This window comes from Daktulosphaira vitifoliae, unplaced genomic scaffold, assembly GCF_025091365.1.
Source record: "Daktulosphaira vitifoliae isolate Bord-2020 unplaced genomic scaffold, ASM2509136v1 Scaffold_2, whole genome shotgun sequence".
NCBI classification, from domain to species: Eukaryota; Metazoa; Arthropoda; class Insecta; order Hemiptera; family Phylloxeridae; genus Daktulosphaira; species Daktulosphaira vitifoliae.
Window position 1 is genome coordinate 9,293,434 of NW_026099573.1, and position 6,994 is coordinate 9,300,427.

A 6,994-nucleotide genomic window follows, 5' to 3' on the forward strand; every position below is an offset into this window, starting at 1 on the left:
GTACCGTTTTTTTATTTTGTAATTTTGTTTTTAAATTATGAACAATATAAATAATATTTCATACCGAAAATGTGGTGTGAAATTCTTCAAAAAAAAGAAATTCAGTACATTCAACTAATGTAATTAATTACTGTTACGATTATCCAAAAGGCGTATTAAAACATTAGAAAACAGGCTTGTAGTTAATTAGACTCATAGTAAGATAATTCCTTCCAACAAGTTACATGAATTCAATCTATTGAGATAAAAATCAAACGAATTTTTAATTTTTTTCCTATACTCGAAGAAAAATTAAGAATATAGCGCATAGTGTCGCTGTGATTCAAACCTCGTTCATTAGGCGTATCCATTTTATTTTCCATCATACAAATTAGAAAATTATCTTTCTAAGTTAATGATTGATATAATTTTTGAACCTGTATTTTGAAATTTATTTACATTTAACTATAATGTGTGGGGACGCCTGTATTTATAATGTCAACAAATAATGTTTATTATGATGTCGTCAAAAATTGTAACAAAATAAGATCAGCAAATAATTAAAAATGAGTAGGGAACCATACGCTATAAAATGGGGGACCAAATTAAGAATGGAGGATTGATAGTTTGACCATGACCGTCTCTATCGTCGTTAATTTTTGTTTTCGTACGGTATTGTGTATTTATTATTTTGTGCCCGCATGTGTCTTACCATTATATTTGTAATACAATTATTTATAAATGTTATAAATACTAACTATTGTTATAATTTTATTAAATTTCATTATTTTGTTTGTGCGGCCAAAGTCCTTCAGTCAATTTCAATAGTTAGTGTGTGATCTGTCTAGTTTCTAGGCTAAACCGTCCTTTAGTTAGTAGAGTGAAAAGGTAGATGTGCTGGTGCCTATCAAAGGGTAGCACCCCTCAGTCTGTACTTTCGAGATAACTGTAATGACGGGTATATAGGCTACCCTTTTAGTGGCTCACTAATTTGAGAGCATTGGGCTGACCGGCGTATTCCGTCAAATGTATTTGAGTAGAGCCAAAAAAACGCGGTTAACATTAAAGAGAAAAATTTGTTTCTTTTGTGTGGTTTGGTGACTACGTCAGGCGAAGCCGAAATGCAACAAATGACAAGAGGTTGATACGATCACATTTTTATGTGCCATATCTCTGTCTCCCATAACATCGTTGTACCGTTTAATAGACATATATATATAATTAACACAGTGACATACGACAATACTAACAGGAGGGCGGACTGCACACATAAACACTTTTTGCAATTCACGGCCAATGTGCCATAATAAGATATCCCTATCGACAGTTGACCTTTTACCATCTTCGCGATCACTACATGTCTAATAATTAACTTGCTACTCCGTAAATTATAGTGTGTGTGTGTGTGTCGCCGTCAGCTCCCTGTTGGATTATATCATCTCTAGGTGTCCAGCAGATTGTATTATCTATTTAATATTTCAATTGCTTAATAAATATTTATTTATATCGTTGTTAACCTAAAGTGTTATATATATATTTATATATTGTAGCGCGACCCTTGGTAGATCCTCTAAGGGAATATAAATTTAATAGGAAACTTCAGTACCTAAGGTAGATATAGCCTAGTCAGCTATACCCCGTTGGTCCCTTAGAATACTGTCGACGGGCATTTAGGCTAAACCCCTAAATAGCGACGTAACAATTGGTGGAGGCGCCGAGCTTTCTGTTTTATTTTAAACTTTCAGTGTGGGGTCCCCCCCTAAATGTAATACAATTTTTATATACCGCTTTTCACGGTTAATTTATAAATTATATATTTTTTATTTATTATTGGCTCACTTTATTATAATAGTAACAATTGTATTGTTAGGTATAACTATAAATTAAGTCTTTGAGTTACATAATCTTTTATATACGTTTATATGTCTCTCTATAATTATTATTTAAAATGCACCTTTAATAATCAAACTTGTAGAATTACCGAAAGAGTTTGGAATCTATTAGGTTTTGATAGTAATATTTTGGAACTAACACCAGATCAGGTTATTAGTTCATTTGGAAAGAAAAGGGGTATTTCTGTTTCTAAGGCTTTTGACCATACCGCTTTTATAAAATTTCCGGTAGGAGCAACTCTAATTTACGGAAGCACTATATTCGAAGTTTATAAACGAGAAAGTAAACGGCTCTATTTACCGAAACAGTTTCAACAAATCTCCCTTTTAGAAAAAATTGAAATTTTAAAAAAAGATACGAAAGGTTATTATTTTTGTTATTGTACAAAAGGGGAATTACTTAATATTTTGTCATTTTTAAACGCAGAACAGCCGATTAATAGTCACACTAAAGATTTGATAAATAAATTACGTTCTGTTTTCAAACAACCACCCCTCTCAGAAAAATACGAATCTGATTCGGACTCCGAAGCAGAAAAACTTGATAAAATTCCAAGTACTCTGCCGGTTCCACTAAGCACAAAAAGCGCTTCTTCGAGTGAATCGAACACCCCTACCGATCTCGACAAAACCGTTGTCAAATTTCCTTTAGCTAAACCATCAGAAATTTCACGCGAGGTCACCGTAGAACCTAAACCTATTTCTGCGCAATCAAAACTTTTAGAAAATAAACCAGTTAAATTAATAAGTACTATGGCTAGCTCAATTTTACCACAACAGTTCTCGGGTAAACTATCGGAGGATATTATTAGATTTTTTTCAAATTTCGAACGGGTTGCGAATGCTAACGGTTGGGATGATAATATGAAACTCGTTATGTTACCACTTTCCCTTAAAAGCCAGGCGCAGACAGTGTTTGAAAATAAAGAGGCAGAAGTGGATGTGTCTACTTGGCGAACAATGAAAAATATACTAATTAGATATTATAATTCAGAAGCCCAGAGAAGAATGAGACTTAAGAAATTAAGAGAGAGAAAAAAAGAGGACCATGAAAGCATTTTAGATTACTTTTCTAATGTTAAAGCCGAATGCAGGAGAGCAAATGAGGATATGTCAGAAAGTGAAATAATAGANCAAAGCCTAGAGCAGGAGAGCAAACGAGGATATGCCAGAAAGTGAAATAATAAACACAATTTTAAATGGTTTGCCCGACCAATATTTCGAAAGAGTGGGTTGGGTTGACGTTAGTTTATTATCGGTATTAGAGGAAAACATTATAAAAATAGCGAGCTTAGGCATAGACAAGAAAATAGACGATAATAAAAAAATACAACAACAGCTTGACATTTTGACAGAAACCCTTCAGAAGAATCTGAGTATGAATTCGAGTAAAAATAAGTACCATGGGAATAATAATAGGAANATCGAGTAAAAATAAGTACAATGGGAATAATAATAGGAATAATAGCAGGAATTTCAATAATAATAATAGGAACCTTAATTATAACAGTAGAAATTTCGATAATAATTCTAATAATTTTGGTAACAACAATGGTAATAATTTTAACAATAACACTAGATATAATAATAAATATCAAAATTACAATAATTTAAATTGAAATACAGACGGTCATTTTTACAATTCTAATAATAATAATAATAATGGTAACTACAGAAACAATCACAATTTTAATAATAATAATTCTTATCACAATAACAGATTTTCTAATAATACAAGTCAAAATTATAACAATAATAATGGTGGGCGAAATCAGGGCGCAGGAGGTCCGTCTACTAATAAGTGGGTCCCTAATCAGCAGCTCCCGCAACAAACTTAAAAAAACGAATAAGTCAAAATTCGATGGTTAGGGCGAATTTTGGCACTCTTTCGCGACCTAGCCAAAAAGTTCAATCACCAGCTCCCATTACGAAAGCAGCATTAGTGCAAAATAATTTAAATATCACAGGTGTCTCTAATTGTTTTAACATTTTTTCAAATTGCGCATCGGTCCCTCAACCTATAATAATTGGGAAATTAAATAGTATTGAGTCAAAGTTTCTTNTATTGGGAAATTAAATTGTATTAAGTCAAAGTTTCTCATTGATACGGGGGCATCGATTAGCATAATAAGTAGCGCTACACTTCCTATGAATCATGATATTATTCCAGCCCAAAACGCGACCCTTACTACAACAAATGGGTCCCCTTTAGATTTATTAGATACAAACTCAATTGAAGTAAATTTCTATGAGCATAGTTTTATTATTGAATGCGCTGTCGTTAAAAACTTAAATGGGTATAATCTTTTAGGTAATAGTTTTCTACACAAATATAAGGCTAATATTGATATGTATGATTCGAAAATTATTTTATTTGACGGACCACACAGGGTGACCGTACTCTTCGAAAAATTCAGTTCTAGCAATGTCGCAAATCATATTCTTTCACACAAAGATTCTACCAATGTTTCTATTGAGTCCACAGCGGCGCGTATGCAGGTTTCAAAAAATATCCCACGAGACGGCTTTTGCGGCGTAAATACATTAGTAGAGGTGTTGAAAAATAAAAATATTAATGTTAATTTTCATGATATTCAAGTATTACTAGGCGTAGATTCTGCAAGTCAGCCTGTCTGGCTTGAGGCAGAAGATCTAGCAGCCGTTGCGTCATATTACCATAAAAATTTTATTGTACTTTCCCAAGATAACAATCGTTCGGACGTAAATGTTATCGCATTCACAGAATTCGATCGAGATAACGTGTTTGTTTTATTTTCCCACTGTCATTGGTCTCCATTAGAATACGTAAAAAATCCTAGTGTTAATTTTAATATTAAAACAATTGTGCATATTAATGACAATATTTCAGTCACCGACAGGCGTAAAATTCTAAACTCCAGACAAAAAAATTATGATTTTACCGAACACTTCAAACAAAATGATGAGTCAACACCAGACGTACACTTCGAATCTCAGGTTAACGAAACATGTTTCGCGGAAAAAGAAACATCTTCTCTAGCAGAATTTTCACAAAAGGTCGAATTCGACATTAACCCGTCTTTATCTCACGATAAAAAACAAAAACATGAAACGTTGTTGAATAATTATAATGAAATTTTTTCAAAGACTAAATTCGACTTGGGCGAGGTAAAATTACCTGATATTGAATTAAAATTAAATCGCGATCAAATAATAAATTTACCGAATTTCAAGTTAAGCGTTAAAGAACGGGCCGAGGTAGAAAAACAAACTAACGAGTTATTAAAGGCCGGCNGAAAAACAAACTAACGATTTATTAAAGGCCGGCATAATAGAACCGTCAAATAGTCAATATAGTAATCCGATATTTTTAGTAGGTAAAAACCTCCTACAGGGTGTCAAAAAAAGGGGCCACCCCTAAGGAGTATCGCATGGTTTTAGATTATAGAAAATTAAATTCGATTTTATTAAAAGAAAGTTTTCCAATGCCGATAATTCAAAATATATATGACTGCTTAGCTGGTAACCACTATTTTTCATTATTANGTGGTAACCGCTATTTTTCATTATTAGACGCGTCCAGTGGTTTTTATCAATTCAAACTATCTAAAAATTCTCGACAATATAAGGCTTTTTCTACTGATACGGGACATTTTCAATTCAAAAGACTTCCAATGGGACTTAATAATGCTCCAGCAATATATCAGGCCGCTATGTGCAAAATTATGGGAGGTCTTACTTATAAAAATAATATTTGTTACATAGATGATTGCACAGTTTTTGGAAAATCTTTCGATCAATATTTATATTCGTTAGACATAACATTACAAAGATTTTGACAGTATAATCTAAAATTGAAGCCATCAAAATTTAAATTCAGATACGAGGAAATACAAGTATTCGGTAATATCATAAATTCGAAAGGCATTAGGCCAACCGATGAGGGCATTGAATCGGTAAAAAAATTCCCTTCCCCTAACACTATTAAATAACTTAGTAGTTTTTTAGGACTTGCCAATTATTTCAGAAAATTTATTCCTAACTTTAGTAAACTGGCAAACCTCTTACAGATCTGACTAAAGGTAAATTTAAAACAAAAAATGAAAAAATTAAATGGTTAGCTGAACATGAAACAGCATTTAAAGAGCTAAAGTCTAAACTTACGACACCTCCACTCCTCGCGCATTTTAACGTAAATTTGGAAACTATACTAGTAATAGATGCTAGTAAATTAGGTCTAGGTGTTATACTTCAACAACGTGATGATAACAACGAAATTCATCCAATTTCTTACGCGTCTAAAAAATTAACGCTCGCCGAGTCCAATTATTCCGCAATGGAACTCGAGGTTTTAGCTATTCATTTCGCGTTTACCCACTATAGGCAATATGTTCATGGTAGAAAAATTGAGGTTTGGACTGATCATAAAAACTTGACAAGTTTTATGAACATAAAAACTGAATCTAACGTTGTAAACAGGATACGAACGAAATTAATGGGCTATGATTTTGAGGTAAAATATAAAAAAGGTATTTTTAATAGGGCCGCGGATCATCTATCGCGTTATCCCAGTTCAAATGAACTAATTAATATTTTAAATTCGAATATTAAAAATGATATTTTTAAAATAAATCTTGTTCAACCTATTAATATCGCTGTAGAACAAGCAAACGATGCGTACTTGCATAACATTATAGGAGCTATTAAACACCATATCTCATCAAATTCGTTTTATTTAAATAAGGCCGACAATTATGAAATAAAAGATAATGATATATTGTATTACAAAACGAAAATTAGACAAATCCCTGTATACGCACTTGCTTTACCTTCAAAATTTATTAAACAGGTAATAATTGATAATCATGATAGTTTATTAAGCGGGCATATCAGTTTTTCAAAAACACTAAACAAAATTAGGAGTAAATATTATTGGCCAAAAATGAGAAAAGATATAAAGTCATATGTTCTGTCATGTGAAAGGTGTCAAAAGAGGAAACCATATAAACAAAGTAAGCCACCGAAAGTAGGGAGATACGATTTAGACAAGTGTGAGATTATGAGTGAAATAATTATTGACTATGTTGGTCCCCTTCCAAAATCGAGATCTTATAAGTATATTTTAGTAGCTACTGATCGTTTAT